At 42.2% G+C, this 17384-nt stretch overlaps 1 protein-coding gene across 5 annotated transcripts in view; it reads left to right on the top strand.

Annotated features, from left to right (window-relative positions):
- The first annotated feature begins 2040 nt into the window (after positions 1-2040).
- EPN2 (epsin 2) overlaps positions 2041-17384 on the top strand; it is a 46751-nt gene continuing 31407 nt past the window's right edge. For 4 of the 5 annotated variants that reach the window (XM_074885526.1, XM_074885524.1, XM_074885525.1 and 1 more), the window contains exon 1: positions 2041-2193. The gene's annotated coding sequence lies outside the window, so the exon portion shown is untranslated. Of the gene's footprint in view, positions 2194-17236; positions 17255-17384 lie in introns of those variants that run through there. The other variant, XM_074885523.1, reaches the window with a different exon arrangement.

The following is a 17384-nucleotide window of genomic DNA, read 5'->3' as shown; positions in this document are numbered from 1 at the left end:
AGAGGGATGGGGCAGTGCTGGGATGGAAAGTTTTCTACGCTAGCTCCTGGGTTTAAAATCACGGGACGAATAGCAGCGACTTCCCATTGCTAACATGAAACGAGAGCCATAGATCCACTGCCACGAGCCCCCTCTCACTGCGAATGTCCTCAGGGGACCACCAGAAGGGATGGTCCCTTTGCAGCCTGGGCAAATCTCTGCTGGTGCAGCTGTATCAGTCCAGTACCTGACCAGTGTAGCAGGAACACTGTGATTTAAGGCATTAACGTGGGTGTAATATAAAAAAGTGCCATTTTACTTGGCTGGCTTCTTTAGCTTGTGCTAAGTGGCTTGATCTGGTTGATAGAAAATACAGTTTTGTTGATACAGGCGTGCCAGCTGCAGGAGCTCTTTGCTGGGTTCGTTGATTCGTACACTTATGCTGTAGATGGAGACACCTGGGATGGGGCTGGGAAGGGAGAGGAAGCCGCCTCCTGCTTGGCAGAGTTGTCTGCCCAGACCTGGAAGGAAGGCAGGAGAAAAGGCAGCAGGAACAATCTTGTTCTTCCCATTTTATTTTAACCAAGGTCTTTCTTCTCGTTCTTTAGAGCTGTCAGCACCTAATCATTAGGATTAATGAACGTGCACAGAAATGTTAGGTTTCCATCGTTGCCATTTTCTTCTAAAGAAGAAAAGAGGGAAGTATTCTTTCAGCTCCTGCTGATAGCATCAGATGTGTGCCAATCCTTAATTTTTTCAACCAGAATTTAATTCTGCCTAGTTCTCCTAGCTCAAGGTTAACAGCTAAGCCAGCATAGCAGCTAGCTGCAGAAGACTTGGCTTCCCAGCTACCAGATGGTATTCAAAGCATTTGAACTTGCAGCATTTCTAAACAAGTTGCTTTTAATGCAGCTTACTCAGTATTTCACTGCAGTCCCCGTTCTTCTGTATTTAAACCTCGATTCCGTGGCAATTTTTTTACAGGCTCCATGGGAGAAAGGGCTGGGCTGTAAGTTTTCAACGCTCAGCCTGACCTTCTTTTCACTTGAAAAGCAATACCTTATAAACTGGATTTTGCTCCCAGTTTCCTTTGTTTTGTTATGCTTTAGTAAGGCGAGATTCATCGGGAATTTGGGTTTTAAATGACCAGTAGCACTACCCGGAGCCAAGTGTAATACGAGCAGAGTCCTGCGAGCCAGCTTCTCCCCTGACCCGCACCAACCCTACTGTCTCCTGAACAGCAATGTCCCGTTTCCTTGAATTGTCTCACGGTTTTACGATGGGAACAAATATATTCAGGGAGAACTACAATGAGACTGCTAACCTCTTCCAACCTGCCATCCTGGACGCAGGTTTAGTCATTATCCTCAGAGGGGAAGGACGCGGGCTCCAACCCACCCAGACTGCCTGGCTTCTCCCGCTGTGTGTCTCCTCTGAGCTCCCCTTCGGATCACCGAGTGTGGTGACCAGAAAGCTCCCCCCACCATCCCGAAGCGTCCCCCGATCCATAAATTCTGTTATTTTGTATCGGTGCCTTCAGCAGGCTGGTAACGGTGCAGTATCGCACTGCGTGAAGCGATGGGAGCCGCTTCAGGGCCTGGCCACCCACCCGGGGCTCTGTTTTTTGGGGGGGACCCCCTCTCCTGCCTCCAAAACGAGGCTTCCCCGCCCTGAAATCGGTTTCCCCTTGGCGATGTGAGCGCGGAAGGGGCTCCCCTCGGCTTCCCCAGGCCTTGCCGAGCGTTTCCCCTCCATCAGACGACACGATGGGCCCGAGTAGGAGCCGGGTCCTCTCCTAGGACCCTGCCCGCCGGCTGCCCCCCACCCTGCTCGGTTGAGGGGGCGGCGGGCCTGGCCGTGAGGAGAGCCGGCAGCGGCCCGCCATGGCCGGCGGAGGCCGCGCTGGCGGGTGAGGAGGGAAGGGGCCGGGCAGCGCTGCCCGGGCGGAGGCCGAGGCCGCCATGTCCCGTCCCGTTCCCCCCCCCCGCCCTTCAGCGTCGCCGCGCCCGGGCCGGGGCCGCGCCTCGGGGACGCGCGCGGCCGGTTCCGCCTCCTCCGCCACCTCCCCCCCCCGGCCGCCGCCATGTTGGATGGTGCGTGTGGGTGTCAAACCGAGCCAGAGGCGGCGGCGGCCGCCGGGCACCGGGACACCCCCCTCCGCGCCTCCCGCGGCCCCTTCCCCGCTCCTCCCGCACCCCCCGCACGCAGCGCCAGGTCAGTCCGGGAGCCGCGGGGTGCGGGAGGGGACGGACGGACGGCGGCGGAAGAGCCTCCCCCCGCCTTTCCCCTCAGCAGCGGGGTGCGGGGTGGGCGCGGGAAGGGCCCCCCGGGGGGCTCCGGGCCTCCCCGGGAGGGAGGGAACGGGCCCGGCGGCTGGTTGCGGGGCGGGGGCGGCGGTTGATGGGCCCCCGGGGCAGGCGGGGCGGGGGGCGCCGGGTGTGTGTTGGGGGAACCGGGGGACACACGGCGGGGCAGCCCCGGCGGGGGGCCGGGGTGGCCTTTGTTGTCGCCGTTGGGTGGGCAGCAACAGTTACTGCCCATCATGGCAGCCCGGCGGCGGGGCCGCGGGAGCAGGGAGCGCGCCTCCGAGACCCGCCGGGTCGGTGCTGCCGGGGGTGGGGGGGTGGGACACGATCGCCCCCGGCCCTTTCGCCTCTCGGGGTGCGGGCTCCGTCCCGCTCAGGGCCCGGCAGCCGCCGGAAGGGTTTTCGCCGCCAGCCTCCGGCCGAAAGTTTGGGCCTGGCTTCCCGGGCCGGCCGCGTCCCTGGGAGCCACCTGGGCCGGGGCTGGGGGGGGGCTGGCGGCGGCCTGCCCCGGCGGGGGGGGGCGGGTGGTTCCGGTGGCCGTCACCTCGCCTTTGCGTTATTAACCTTAATTGTGGTGCTGTGGGATCGCTTTTATTTTTGCAGTCGGTTTGGAAGATGTGTAGTAGTCCTTTCAATTATTTTTTTAGGGTTTATTTTTCATATATATATATTTCTCAATCTTTCTGCAGTACCTTTGATGCTACAGATTGGTTTTGGGTAGTCAGTGAGCTGCGTTGTATTATAAGCATTGCTGTTGTTGTGAAGTATATTGAAACAAGAATTATCACAGGCAAGCCACAATGGAAGTTTCCCATTTTAAAGCCGTAAGGCATATCGATAACGTTTGGTCTCAGTTTGATTTGGCCAAGGGGTATGTAATGCTTCCCCCCTCCCCCTTCTTAAGTATGGTGTCATCACTGATTTGAAAAGCTAAGTTATATTTAAAATTTACATGAATTAGACACGTTTCTTTTTCTTAATCTACTAAGAAAATACCCTGAATTATATACATATACATACATTTTCAACCGGAGGCCTAAAATACTTGTTTGGATTGTTAAGGTGTGTTGCGGATGCTAGGGACCGTAGAGGCTGACTTTAGGAGCTCAAAATGCAAATCAGGCCACAAGATTAAGTTTTATTATGCTCTCCACTGAAATACATGTTTTATGGTAATATGGAACTCTTGCATAATTCCAGTGTGTTGCTGTGTTTTGTGCGAGACAAGGTCATAGAAAATTGGATTGTTAGGGTGTAAAATATGGGATGTTAGAATGGTTTTTGATTAAAAATATATATTGTAATGGTATCTTTAGCAAAATACAGCCTATTTAGGAGGTACTTCTAAATATGTTTGTCTTGGCTGATTCTTGGATCCATTATTTTCGAGCAAACTCATATATAGGGTTTTATTGTGAAGAATCAAAACTCGATAAATTTTCTTTTATAAACACAAAGTAATGGCAAACTAGCTAGATAGAATTTCAAAGATAATCTTCCGTATATTAAATATTTAACTACGTTATCAGAAATTATCGAGTACAAATTAACCATGAGTATGCATTCCTGAAGACGAATTCTGATAAGGCCGAATTGGCTGCAAGTTACACTTCAGGAAGTTTGACTTACGAGCCCTGATTGTAACTTCCTTGATGCCATAAAGTAACTATGCGACATCATCCCGGTGTGACGATGGTTCTATGTGGTAGCTTGAGTTTCACATCTGCTGACAAATGAAAATTAGTATCTGCCTTTAAGAAATGAAATATAATGAGATATTAACATGGTGGACCTCTCTCTTTAGAAGGAATAATTGACCAGTTCACTAGGTAGGAGCTAAATAGCGTTGGATAATATTTGAGCAAGAGAAGTCCTATCTGCGAGTTACCTGGTGGTCCTGTCCTGACAGGAGAAGAGATACCCGAGACCTGGCTGCCGGGTAGCCTGGATGGTAATGTGCACGTTGTTTTTCACGTCCATTATTCCTACAGTCATTTTTAATGAATAGTTGACAAACATCTGATGTCCAGCGCAAGCAGTGCTGTATAATGCAATGAGCATAAATGAATTCAGCTTGTACTGACCGCATCATTATTTACATAACTGGTTAATCATGCTAATTTTGTTCCAGCTGTCAGCCATTTGATTGCTTTAAAACTCGGAGCTTTTAAGAAGCCTCAAATCTTGGATCACTGCTATGAAATGCTAAAGGCCTAATTTGTTACTTCATAAAAATGCTGATAGTCTTTCTTGATACAGAAATTGGTGTTTTGTTTTTGTGTTTAGTTTTATTTTTTTTTAGAGAGAAATCATTAAATGATAATCTTGTTTTAGGAGAAATACATTACAGAGTAGTTACGATATTCATGATCTTGCTTTTCTTAGGTCTCGTACGTAGGATGGGGAAATGGCTATTGGTTTTGCCTGGTCTAGAAGAATATAAGTTACTCTAAAATCTTTATTTAATGACTGGTACTCAGGAAGCAACTTTCCAGTCTTCCAGTGCCATATTTGCAGAGCGCTAAATTGTCTCTCGGGATCTTGCTAATAGAAAATGAAAGGTGCCTGGTTTGTATGAATGTCTGTAATGTTCTTTTTCCACTTTGCCTTGCTCTGATCTGTGCAGGGAAAGTATCGAAACGTACTAGTATCCTGCTGTCTTAAGTGCTTCAAAGAACAGCGGGTTTGGGTTTTTTTGTGTATTTCAGTAGCCTGGCTGCTCATTAAGAAGGCATGAGACACCGTGGAGGAGAACAACATGTATGCTGTCCTTTAGAATGAAACCTGCTAGGTCTAATTGTAGGTCTGCTAACATTGGTATACTTCAGTTTGGTTACATACTGCTTATGCGCTGAATAGTAGGCCATAAAATGTCCCAGAATTAATCAGTTGAGGTGGCTGTTACAGGAGTGCTTTCCTATTCTGTGGGGGGAAAAAAATTGAGAATGTTTGTACGTCAGAATGAGTGAATTCAGGGACCGTAAGCATCAGGATGGATCTAGAACTAAGTGGTTGTTGCCGTTGAACCTCTCGGTGGGTGGTACAGGAGGTAGAAAGCTACAGAAAAGCTGTTAATGCTTCTTTATCGTTTTGCAAATAACTGTTTTGTCTTTGGTTTTCAAATTTGGGATTTGGTTGATTTTATATCGATGCTCCAAACTATCGAGAAGAGGCAAAATAGTTGGATCATAGACTTATGAGGTGTGCTTTGTAGGTAACTAGAGGTTGTAGGCAGTTTTTAAGGAGAGAGTAGCTTAAATTACTGAAATTGAGTTCCTTCAAACTGTAATATATAAGTTCAGAGTTACCACAAGAAGTTAAATACATGTGAATAGTGGAGTTTGTACAAATGATTATACTGATTAGAAAATTAGTTTAAAAGTGTTCTGTGTTTTCGACTTGCAGCGTCACTGGCAACTGGAGAGGTTTACCACAATTTGGTTTGTATTTCACTGTTGTGCATTTTTATATGGAAATATTACTTTGAATCACTACGCTCAGTGAAATGCTTTTCTTCTGTATAGATAATTTTTAGCTCTTCTTTTTGGTATTGTTACAAAAATTGAACTTAAAAATTGATCTCGGAACCAGTGCCCTGTACTGCGTTAATTGTTAATAACGTGTATATCTGTTTTCATGTCACCCAGGGCTGTTAACATAAATGCCTCTAACTCGGGCCTTGATTCAAGGTCACACTTGGTCTGTTCACACTGCCTGTGCCTTGGCTTGCACGCCCACTTGAAAAAGCCAGCTCTTTCCAGGTGGGGAAACACGAGTCCGGGGCAGAGGATTGCTCAGGCGCGAGCAGGTCCCCACCGGCAGCGTGAGTGCAGCTGGCTCCAGCAGCACGACTGGGTAAAACCAGTCCCAGCCCAGAACTGGGTACATCTCTGCGTTGGAGGCTCCCCTTATCTAAGTTTTATGGTGGAGGTGGCTAGGTAAAGTTTTAACGAATCTCAAACACAGTATGTTTTCTTGTCCTGATGCATACAATTTCTTTTCAAGTAATGATTCTCCTTCCACACTTAGGCAGCTCTGGGAGCTCTACTCCTAAAGTAATGAGTTGAAATTTTTGCATGAGACCTCTGCAGTTTTCTTCCACATCGTTGACTGCTCCTGTCTTTCCTCCAAGTGCTGTTTTATTAATGTTGTCTACAGTTGCTGAGTCTTCTGTCATGTAGCTGTATAATAAATAGTCAGTGTACAAGGCATGAGAAGTAGAATACTTTTGGAGTGTGACCCCGGCAGGAGAACGCTTGCATGCAGTCTGCTTCTGTAGGCAAGGTACAAACCTGTCTTTTGTCTTTTAGACTTGCCTCTATCTCCTCCTGCTTTCTTGCCCTCATAATTACTTTGTACTTTGCACATGTATACATCTGTTTTAGTGCTTATTTGAATAGCAGTCCTGGTTCCTCTCTCTGGTCGGGTCATATACATGTTTCCTATGGCACGGATTTGGTCACCTTTAGACCCAGTGTGTTGTGGATGTTCTTTTTCAATGGAAATTTCTGTTCTTATCCCTTACAGTAAAATATTAATCTGTGAATCGCCTGCTCTTTTATGCTTATAGTGCAGCACTCAATGATCAATATTTTTACAAATTAAGTGATTTTTTTTTAAAGTTCAGAGCTGCTTATTAGTTTAAAAGCATGCCAGACACCTTACCTAGAGATGTTTTATGTCCATCCTTCAAGATGGAAATCAGAAGACTCACTTGCTTTGTTTGTTTTTCAGTGTAGCAGTAGTTATACTCATGGCCAATTTTGGGGCCTGCCATTCTAGAAGTGACTACTTAAAGGTAGATGGTGGAGTCTGGGGGCTGTGGCTAAAATGCACATCTGTTTCTCTGAAGAAATTCAACAGCCAGACATTGATTTAATCTCCTGCAGTACAACTTATAGAGACTTTCCTGCAGTTCTGAAGATGTCACTCACATAACGTGATGTCTTCTAAAATCAAAGTGGTAGTTTTCATTATTTAAAAGTAGAAACCCAAGCAGAGTGAGCTCTGTGCTTCTGTTTGGTGGGTCAGTTCTCTTTGGTTGAGTTTCGCCGTTCAGGAATGCTGCAGTGTATGTTGTACTCATGCTAGTTAAAAATGTCAGCGTGGATGACAAAGGTGCTAATGGTGTCAGGGATGTTCTTTTACATTTTTTTCTTTATGCACTTTGAAATCATATTAATTTCTAGACTTAACATCAATTTTGTAGTTTCTGGACCTTTACAAGGGCAATGGTCTTTTCATAGCTTTGCTAGAACAAAGACATTTTAAGAATCTTAATAGAGAATCGTATAATCTTATTACAACTGCTCCTGACTGTTTAAATCACTTCCTTGTACTTAAATAACAATCTGTCACCAGCTTTTTCGTGATTGTAGTTTTTGTCAGATGCAATTTATCCCCCTCCGTGTTTTTGTTATAATTTTTTTTTTCCTTCTGATTGTGCAACCCTTAGGTTGGCAAGCAATTTCTTTCTCAAACAGTTCTTCTGACTTCATTGGGACTAATCGCATGAGTAATTGCTCACTGGTGTAAGGGTTGTACAGTTCACATATAAGACCTTTGCAGGACCTCATGGACAAAAACCGCTAAAATATCTGATATATACAGTTCTAATATTCCTTAGGGAAAGGCAAACCAAAGTATTTTTAAAGGTAACTTCCTCCCCTGAGACACAGGCACAACAGACTCCCTCAAACATGTTTCCTTGTAGGTAGGAAATCTGTTCCCAAGTGGCTAGTTGTCTGTTGCTAACTGGGTGAACAGGTCCCAGGCAGCATTTTAATTTTGTCATTCTCCTGTTTGTTTTTTTTTTTTTTTTTTTTAAGTAGTGAGGATTTCTTCAGCCAAATCTGTTGACCCAATTGCTGCTGCAGCTGCCTTTCTACTATCTGTCAGCTCTGTTTGGACAGGGATGAAGGTTGTGACAGCAGCAGTAAGGCATAGATGTTTGGCCTAACCCTGTGAAATCAGCCAAAATTTAAGATCATTCGTTAATCCTTATCCTTCAGTTTTAAATAGAACTATTTTAACACGCCTGCCTGTTCTCTGATGGATGGTCAAGCAGAATGTACTCTGTCATGTGGTATATGTAAAGGAAAGCACTTCAATTATTATTTGAAAAACAGAACTTTAATGCTTTTAATTATTCAGTTAGTTAATTAATCAGTGAAACACCCTACCATTTTGTGACATTGCTGGAATGTGGCTAGTAATGTCGGTTTAGAGAGAGATCTGAATCGTGCGTTACCAGCAGTATTCAGATCCAGGGAAGATCTGGTGACTCTTTAAAATGCCCTTGCCCAGGTATTTCATCATTTGATAAAAACCTCTTTCTGTAATGACCATTTGAAAGCATAAGACTCGCATCTGTTCTGTTACCTAATGAAATATTTGCCTTCTGAGCCCATACTGGTTTATTGCATGGTTTTATGATTGCTTCTTGTAATACTATGCTTCTTGCAGTGCATTTTTTTTTTAAATTTTTTTTAAGGGCTTGGAATGCTTATTACTGACGAGGAGTGTTACTATTTTTTTGCTGCTGTTGTTGAGCAGAGTTCATTAAGTTAAACTTTGTCTACCAGTTTAGGAGAGTGTTTCTCAGAAAGTAAAGATAATGCCTGCGTTGGAATGTTTTTAGATAAATAGCCTAGGTGACACCAAGTACTTTTCTTAGAAGTATGCAAATCAGAAATCAATATTTAGTATTGTAATTGTAGTTTTTGAGAATCTCTACAACTTCCTTGTGTATATTTTTAAAGCAGAAATTTCTACATGCTACTCAGAACTACAGGAAGACTGTCATTGTACCAGACTATAATTAAACAGCCCATTTTTTTATACTTCTTCAGCAAAGTAACTGCTTTCTGAAGATTTTATAGGATTGGTACCTGGGTGACTCCTCTGAAAGCTATTTGTATTTATATGTTTACTGGTTCTCTTGGGAAGATTTAATAAGTAAAATACAGGAATGTTTATAGTTGGTTTTACTTGGCTTTCAGAATTCTTAAATTTTAGAGAAGTTGAAGAATAAAAGCTTGTGTGACAGCAAAATCACTTTTAAACTGGTTTATTGCAGAGAAGCACTGAGGTATATCATCAAAGGATGTGAGGGTTTTTAGTCTGCAAAACTGCTTAAGTGTTGCATTCAAAATTAACAAATCGCTGACCCCTTTGTGAAACACTGAGACAGACTGAAATGTCTGGCTTTTTTTTACGTTTGACTACCTAGTGAATAATCTCCTTTTGCCTAGCCTGCTGGTTTAAGCACGCTGAATAGTATAATTGACATTTTGGTGTCTATCTGCCAACTAATAGTGTCTGCATATATTCAATTTCACAATAATACAAACATATGATGCCTCCAAGAAAGTATTTATATCAGCTTTAAAAGACAGAGCACGTTGTATAACTTGAAGGTGTGTAATAGTGGTGAGTGCTCTGTGTGGTGGGAGCTCTCTGCTTGCATTGCAGGCTGCTGAAATGTTGAAGAGGTGAAGAATAGCAGGATAGTTTTGTAGGTTGTCTTCATTATACTGTTTTTAATATGCTTTATGAGGGGTTTTCTGTTTATGCAGTTTATGATCTAGATCAAAGTATGTAAGCACGTACTTTGAACGTGTGAGGGATCCGTTGATCTAGGACTGGTCATTGACTTTTGATGCCGAACACGGCACGTTGTTTTTCAGTACTGTTAGTTTTCCAGGTGTAAATGCAAGAAACATGCTTGAACATCCTGAATGCAGAAATATTTTTGTTATGTGCGTGCCAGCACAAAATCATGTCTGGATGCCTTGGGACGGAGCCAGATTTTTAATCCTTTCTTTTTTTTTTTTTTTTTTTTTTTTTGTGGTCAGCTTGGATAGTGTATATAATACTATAGCACCTTTTCCTGTCCCTGGAAATGCTGATTTTTAGTTTCTTAAGAAGGGATTTCTTTTTCTTACTCAGATGAAAAATAAACTTTAAAGGAGGAGGAAAGTCTGTGGTTTTTTTTTTTTTTTTTCTTGTTTTAGTTTTATGCTTTATAGAAAGGCTTGAAATATGTCCTCAAAACTTTGTCTCTCTTGTCTCACAGATTCAAAGCTTAGAAATTGAGCAGCAAAAGGTGGGTAGGGGTCTTGAGGTAGGGAGAGTAAGAGAGGGGGAGAAACGCGCTGGTGTGAGTTGCCTTGGTATTCGCACAGCGTGCTCGCAGTGGAACTTTTACTAGGTAGCAGAACTGGCAAATTCCATAGATGTGTGTGCCTGTGTAAATGCATGTATATATCAACTGGAGCTTAAATTTGGTCAGCTAATGATGGTAATGCCCTTGTTACAAAGCTTCACAATTAAAACCACATTTGAGTGCCTATCAAACGTGTGAAACGGATGTGTCTTTAAATGCCACGAGGCTTGTGCTTCCCTCAAGCTCGTCAAAACTCCTATTTTAACTATTTTAATAAAATATGGTGACTTTTGTATTTTCTCCTTTCATGGGAAACCAGAGTAAAAGAGAATTAAGCCCCGCCTTCTGCTTACACGCTAAACAGATGCAAATAAAAGCCCCGTCCCTCCTGGTTGCATCCTCTCTCCTCATGGGTTTCTACATTGTTTTGATTAAAGTGGTTCTGTTACCAACTCCCAGCCCAGAGGGCAGGTGAGAGGAAAAAAAATCCCTGATTACAGCTCAGTGATTAACATAACTTTTTGAGTTTTTAATGTCATCATTTCACAGAAAACAAAGTTCCAGCAGCTTCACAGAGTATAGGGTTGTCAGAAAGGCAAACATCAAAGTGGAAAGAAAAGAGGAGTTTATTTAAAATATAGTAGAAAGACTTAAAACATTCGTGCTAACCTATGAGAGCTATTAAAAATTAAAAAAAGCCTTTGAAGCTAAGCATTAAAGATTTAATAGTATTAATTGAATTAAGCCGTGGGAGTTAAGGATATGTAGACACATGTGTAAGTGTATGTATTCTAAGACATTATCTATATTAAGGAAGCTAAGGTATTGAGAGTTGAATTAATTGCACTTGACTTATAAAGGCTACCTTAACAAAAACCTTTTTATTCTTGGACTTAATTAGAGTAGATACCATTATAACTGAAAGTGTAAACAAAAGTGCAGCGTACTTACTATCATTTTAAAACTGCAGTGAAGCAGCAAAGACCAGACTTGGCATACCTGAACAAGGCAAAACAAACAAACTAGTTTCTAATCTACACTTTAAGGATAATTTTGTTTCTTTATATTATTAAGTCTGATTTTTTTTAAAAGAATAAATACCTTTTCCTTTCGCTGTTACGAGAACAATAACTTAATACCATTGTACTCCATACTATGATTTCTTCCCTCCCTTTTTACCCCGTGATGCTTACTCTGCCTGTAGTTCCAGCCACAGGTGTGGGCTTTTTTTGGTAGTTACACTTTCATGTTAGTTCATAATGTATTTTCTCTTAAGAATGACTGATTTTGGTAGTTTTTGGCTTTTCTTATGTTTTGAACTTTTGACCGATAGGAAGACTTCTTGCTGGAGGAAGATGAGGTACCTCCATAGCTTTGTAAATAGGTAACAAAGAAAAAAAAAATCGGAGTCAAGTCTGTGGCACTGTTACAGTGTGTGGGTTTTTGTTGTTTTTTTTTTTTTTTTTTTTCCTTTGCAAATTGAAAACTCAGTGCAAGACTTAACATATTTGACCTGGACATTAACAAGCAAGGAAAAGCCAGGTCCTTATTGTCATTTGCAGAAAAATGAGCAAGGAGAGCTTCTTGCAAGTGTGCAGGTGGCTTGGCTAAGGAAGATGATGTCCAGAGGGGAGCAACATCAGATATTATTTGGTCGGCATGCAGATACTGGTGTGTAGAGACACCACCAACCTCATCAAGAGGGATAACAAAATTGAGGGTGATCTTAATACATTCATTTTTCCTCCTTCAGGAAGATGGTTGCTGACAGGGTAAGGCGGGTTGTTTGAGCTCTTCTTGCAGCAAATGTAGTTACTAAATGATTCAGCATGCTACTGTACCCACGCATTTTAGCAATATTGATGAATTCATTACCCTTCTGTTAGCTGGTGGATGTTAATGGGCTAGAATTTCTTCTGTGCATTTGGACTAGATGGAATGCTCTTGAAAAAAGATTAGAAAATGGAGTGGGTGAGGTTTTAAGTCACTTTCTTATTCTGTTTATAAATCTGAAGAGAGAGAATGGTTTTAATGACTTGCATTAAAACAGTGGTTAAAAGAATGCTCAACAGTGCAGGGATACCAGGCAGCTATAGGAGGTACAGATAGTAGTAGTACTACACGAGGGATTTACTTGCATCTCTTTTTTTTTACATGTCCCAAGCTATAATCAGCTGCTTCAGAAATACCAGTGGCTTGAGTGTTGGATTACACATGGTCGTATTGTCTTCTACATGCAGACTCCTTACAGGATGTATATGGAGCCCTGAGGACATGTACAGCGTTGCTGGTTGCAGAGTATCAAAGCTGAGAGGGTATAACATGTTCTCTGCAAGAGCCGACTGGAAGAAAATGACCTTTGATAATGGAACAGGCACAGATGCTTTTGAGTAACAAGTCTTTGTCATCCTCTTTGCGAAGAGCAAGCTAACCTCCCACTCAAATAATTTTCCGTCTGAATATCCAGAATAGATAAGAGGGTAGGTAGAATATTACTGCTGAAGGATAGATTTGGAAGACTTCAGGAATTGTTACAATGACAGCTGAAAATTTCTGTGTATCTGCATGGGAGAATGTAGGATTCACTGGTATCTTCAAGCCATTTTTTTTTTTCCCTAATTCCACAAAAATCAACAAAATAATAATAAAGCAAAATAATAACAAATCTTTGCGTTTGTGAATAGGAGTGATTCTTATTAGTGCCTGAATGAAGGAATTGGAAAGTTTTAAGTAGCGTAATAAGGAAAAATCCTTTTATCAAATGTGCTGATTTTTTTGTTTGGTCTTTTAGTGATTCACTTCCATCAAAGATGAACTTAAGAATATAGCTCAAAATCAGGAACTGAAGTAGACCAAAGTGACTAGCAGTATTTTTGAGTGCTGCTTCATGTCAAGCATAACCGAGTCTAAATCCAGGCTGCTGGTGGCAGGGTTATTGTGCAGCCAGAGGAGAGGGCACATACTTTCTGCCCAGCAGAGCTCCTTTGGGTGGAATTGCTTTTCCTGCCAAGGTGGTGAGGCTAGGTACGTTAGACAGCTCTGTTAGGGAGAGGGAAAGAGGTAGGGTTGTTCGGAAAAGATTTTGGAAACTGTGGGTAGTAAAAGGCAATTTCCCAGAAAATGCACCGTTTCCAGTTTTTGCCCTGCTATCTGCTGAAAGCAAGCCCCAAATCTAAACCATCATCTTTACCAGCAATTTGAGCTTTCAAGGTGCAGCTTTACATTTTGCCCTGTAAAATGTAACTGTAGATTGCTGCTGAAATGAATGTTACTTTCCTTATTTGAGGTGTACTTTAAAGTAATTAGAGTGACCTTGGGACTAATTGGTTTGGTGACCTGATCTGTCAGAAACCCCAGCTATCCATCTCCCCCTCACCTCCCCTGGTTTGTCAGATCAGCTCGCTGAACCGATTCTATCTTGAGATCTGGCGGGTGATGGCAGAGCAGGTAGGAGCAGGACGCTGCCTTCAGTAGCAGCTCTCAGCCAGCTGAGAATAAAGTGTAATGTGAAGCCACATCCTCAGTTCTTCTCTGAGCCTGACTGCTGCATGGTAAAAGCTAGTGCAAACCCCCTGTTTTTTGGCCAAAACGTTCCTCCAGACGGGTGCATAGAGGATTTTAGGATATATGTTTACTGCTTTATAATTTTATAGCAACTTAATTAGTCATGAGCATACAGCTGCATGTAGCTTAATTTCTGAGGGTTAAAGTAACCTTACATTAATTTTTACCAGTTATGATAGTTGAATTAAGAGCACATGTTGACTTTTCAAGATGAGTGTGCAACTGTGGTGGCTATAAGTGATGGCACTTGAAGTTTTATGCCTTGAATGGGCATTGATGGACATAGGTGGGACAATAAATCAGTCTCCCTTTTCTTTACAGGCTTCTAGTTTGTGCTAGCAGCCAGTACACTTAATTTAAACTGAAGAAAATAGTAGTGTTTTGGATGCATGGACAGATACAGCTTTGCAGACCTTGCACTGTTCCTTGAACAATCCTTTTCATTAGAAAATCACGTCATAAAGTAAAATTATTAATTAGTCTTTCAGCTTCTACCAGTAGTAACATGGGGAGTTAAACTTTTTTTTCCCCCCTAATCTTTGTCATGATGAGCATTTGCCTTTGGCCTACTGAATTTATTAATGTGGTTTCATGTCTGTGGTGTGTAGGTGGATAGGAGAAACTGCACATGGTCACGTCTGCTTCATGATAATAAAGTGCAAACTGAATTTAGTTAATGGAATCATTAGGTAATTGTAAGTAGCAGGTACCTTCCCAAAATATCAAGTCTGATGCTTCAGCACAGATATATATGAATATAGTAGTTCTTGTCACCTTTTAATTTTAAAAATTGCAATTGTATAAGAAAACACTGCGGCTTAAGAATATAGCTAACATTTTGTGGTCTTGTAACCTTTAGGTTGTATTATTTACAGTTCCTCCTGTGTTCAAGCTGATCTGTCAGGGCCCTGAGCTGTTGGGAGAGGAGATACAATGGCTTCCCTTTGGCAGGTGCCTGTCACCCAGTAAGCAGCCTAAGTGACAAGCCTGGACTTTTCTAATTAGTAATAGATTCTAAGACACATCCTCTGGCAGGAATATCAGGTATATTCCTCCTTTCCGAAATGAAAATATGGAAGGAGAGAAATGTCTTCCGCTGCCTTTAATTTAATTGTAAATGCTACTCAAATATACCCAGTACACTGGATTTATTTCAGATTGTTACCTTTTTGTTAAGGCACACATTGGGTGTTTGTGGTTTGGTTTTTTTTTTTTTTTCTTACTCTGTTTGTGAGAATAAAAGACAAAGTGCTTTCATTCAAGTAGGTAGTCCCCAGAGAAGAAATTCCTTTTGAGAGTTTGGGTAGGTATTTTCACTTCCATGTTGGATTAATTTGCATTTAGAATTTCTGGTTCAGTGCGTAATGGCTTGACCTTACGCCGTTTTGTAATTCTGAATACTCTGTTATTCATTACACACCCGGTACTTGCTGTATTACTAGTGAAAAATAAACAGATCTGCCGTGTAAAATGCAGGTAATACTGTCAATGACACTTGACCCAGCCATAGAAGGAGGAATGTGTTATTTTTAAAGAGATGCTGTCAAAGCTTGTAATCCTAAAATTAGATCTCCAGTGTAGGTTGGATTTGGGTCGTTTGCGGTGATCTGCATGGCTCTTACACAGGCTGTCCCCTTTCGCAGCACTTCAGAGCATATTTGCAGCTGCTTCCCACGCTGTCAATAATTCCAGCTGCCTTACAGGCTGCAAAGTCAAATGTAAATGAATGTCAGAGCACCAGCGACTCTGGCTTGGTGGGTCCCTGAAGTAAAGTGGCCACGTAGTGCTGCCGTGTAGGCTGCAAGATGAAAGTTAGATTTCTGCTCCTTGCCACCCCCCCCCTTTCTGTAGACTTTGTGAGTAACGAGATAAGCTTTTCATTGAGCTCAAATCCTGCCCTGGTAATTTAAGTAGACATGTGGTAAGAAAAGGTGTTACAGAGAAAACTTAAACAAATTTGTGGCTCTAAATCTGTTTTACGGCTAAATGGCCATACAAGCTGGAGTTAGTTTTTCCTCTGCGAGTCTGAGGCATGACTGTAAAATCAGTGTAGAAGCTAACCTTGGGTTCATGAATATGCATAAATTTGAAGGAGAATTATCTTTCAGCATTAACTCTTTAAATAAAGAAATAATTTGGCCACCTGCTGTCTGTGAAAGCTGACCTTGTTCTCTCATTTGTAAAAGAGAGTGGAAAGCTTCCAAAACTTTTAATTTTGAACCATTTCCTCTTCTCAGAAATTACACTGAGGAGACAAGCATTTAAGCTGTGAAAAATGGAAATTAAACCTTTCTTCTGGAGTTAACCCTGTTCTTCAAACCATTTGCCGATGTGTATTTGTAACTCATTTCCTAAATAATTTTGAAGGTTGAGGAAGGCCATTGATGGTAATTTCAGTGTCTTCATTTTACTGTTTTACTCACATGAATTGCTGTTTTCTCTGCCCTACAATACCAAGAGAGAGCTAATAAGTGTGCTACTTGTTGGCTTTTATGTATAGTGCCAAGCTTCTTCGCTTCTCTTAGTACTCTTCTCCAAGTGACCACAACGTACAGTTGCCCCTCTTCCTGTTTGGTTTTGGGAACAATGTTTGTATTGCAGTAGGATATTATACTGTAGGCAATATAATGATATCCTCTGCTCATCCAGTTGTTCTGTAAGAATTATTTATGAATGGGGGGAAAAAAATGTGAAAGAGAATAAGTTTGAAAATTTCTCTAGCAGTGTTGGATATAAGAAAAATATCATTTGTTCCGGATTGTTATATTCCTGAATTTTAAATAAAGGCTTGTGCTCCGTTTTTTTGTCAAAGATTTCTGGTTCCTGCCTGTGGAAAACAAGAATTTCTAAAAGTACAGTGCGCTTGGATTTGTACACTTAATGAGCTACCACAAGAAAACTAGGATGTGAATTTACAGTTTCAGACAATGGGAATCCTTTTTCTTTGCTATAAATAGAAGCTGATTTATTGTTAGGATTGGGGTTGTGTTTGCGTGTGTGCTTTTTGCTCTGTGCAGGTGTGGTGTCCGTGTCTGTCTGTCTGGGGGAACTTCTTCCTTAGTCAGCATCTGGCAACGCTTTCCTCTTAGCCTCATTCTTCGCAGACTGGCTCTCCAGGCCCTGGGTTCTCCAATTTATCCTGGAATACAGGTCCCTGAGGATCGCCTGCCTCTGTCATTCCACCCTGATAGCAAGGAGAGCAGATCTCTAGCTGTTTGTGTGTATTCACAGCTTAGAGGTAAGGCACACGCTTTGGCTTTATAACATGTTGGAACTTCTCCTGGCAGCTGCCTCAGCACATCTTGGGCAGGAGAGGCTCTTGGTGGCTCTTTTAAGGCTTTATATTCACTTAGGTTCCTTTGAAATTA

The sequence above is a fragment of the Strix uralensis genome, chromosome 16 (genome assembly GCF_047716275.1).
Source record: "Strix uralensis isolate ZFMK-TIS-50842 chromosome 16, bStrUra1, whole genome shotgun sequence".
NCBI classification, from domain to species: domain Eukaryota; kingdom Metazoa; phylum Chordata; class Aves; order Strigiformes; family Strigidae; genus Strix; species Strix uralensis.
This window is presented reverse-complemented; position numbering and strand designations above follow the sequence as displayed.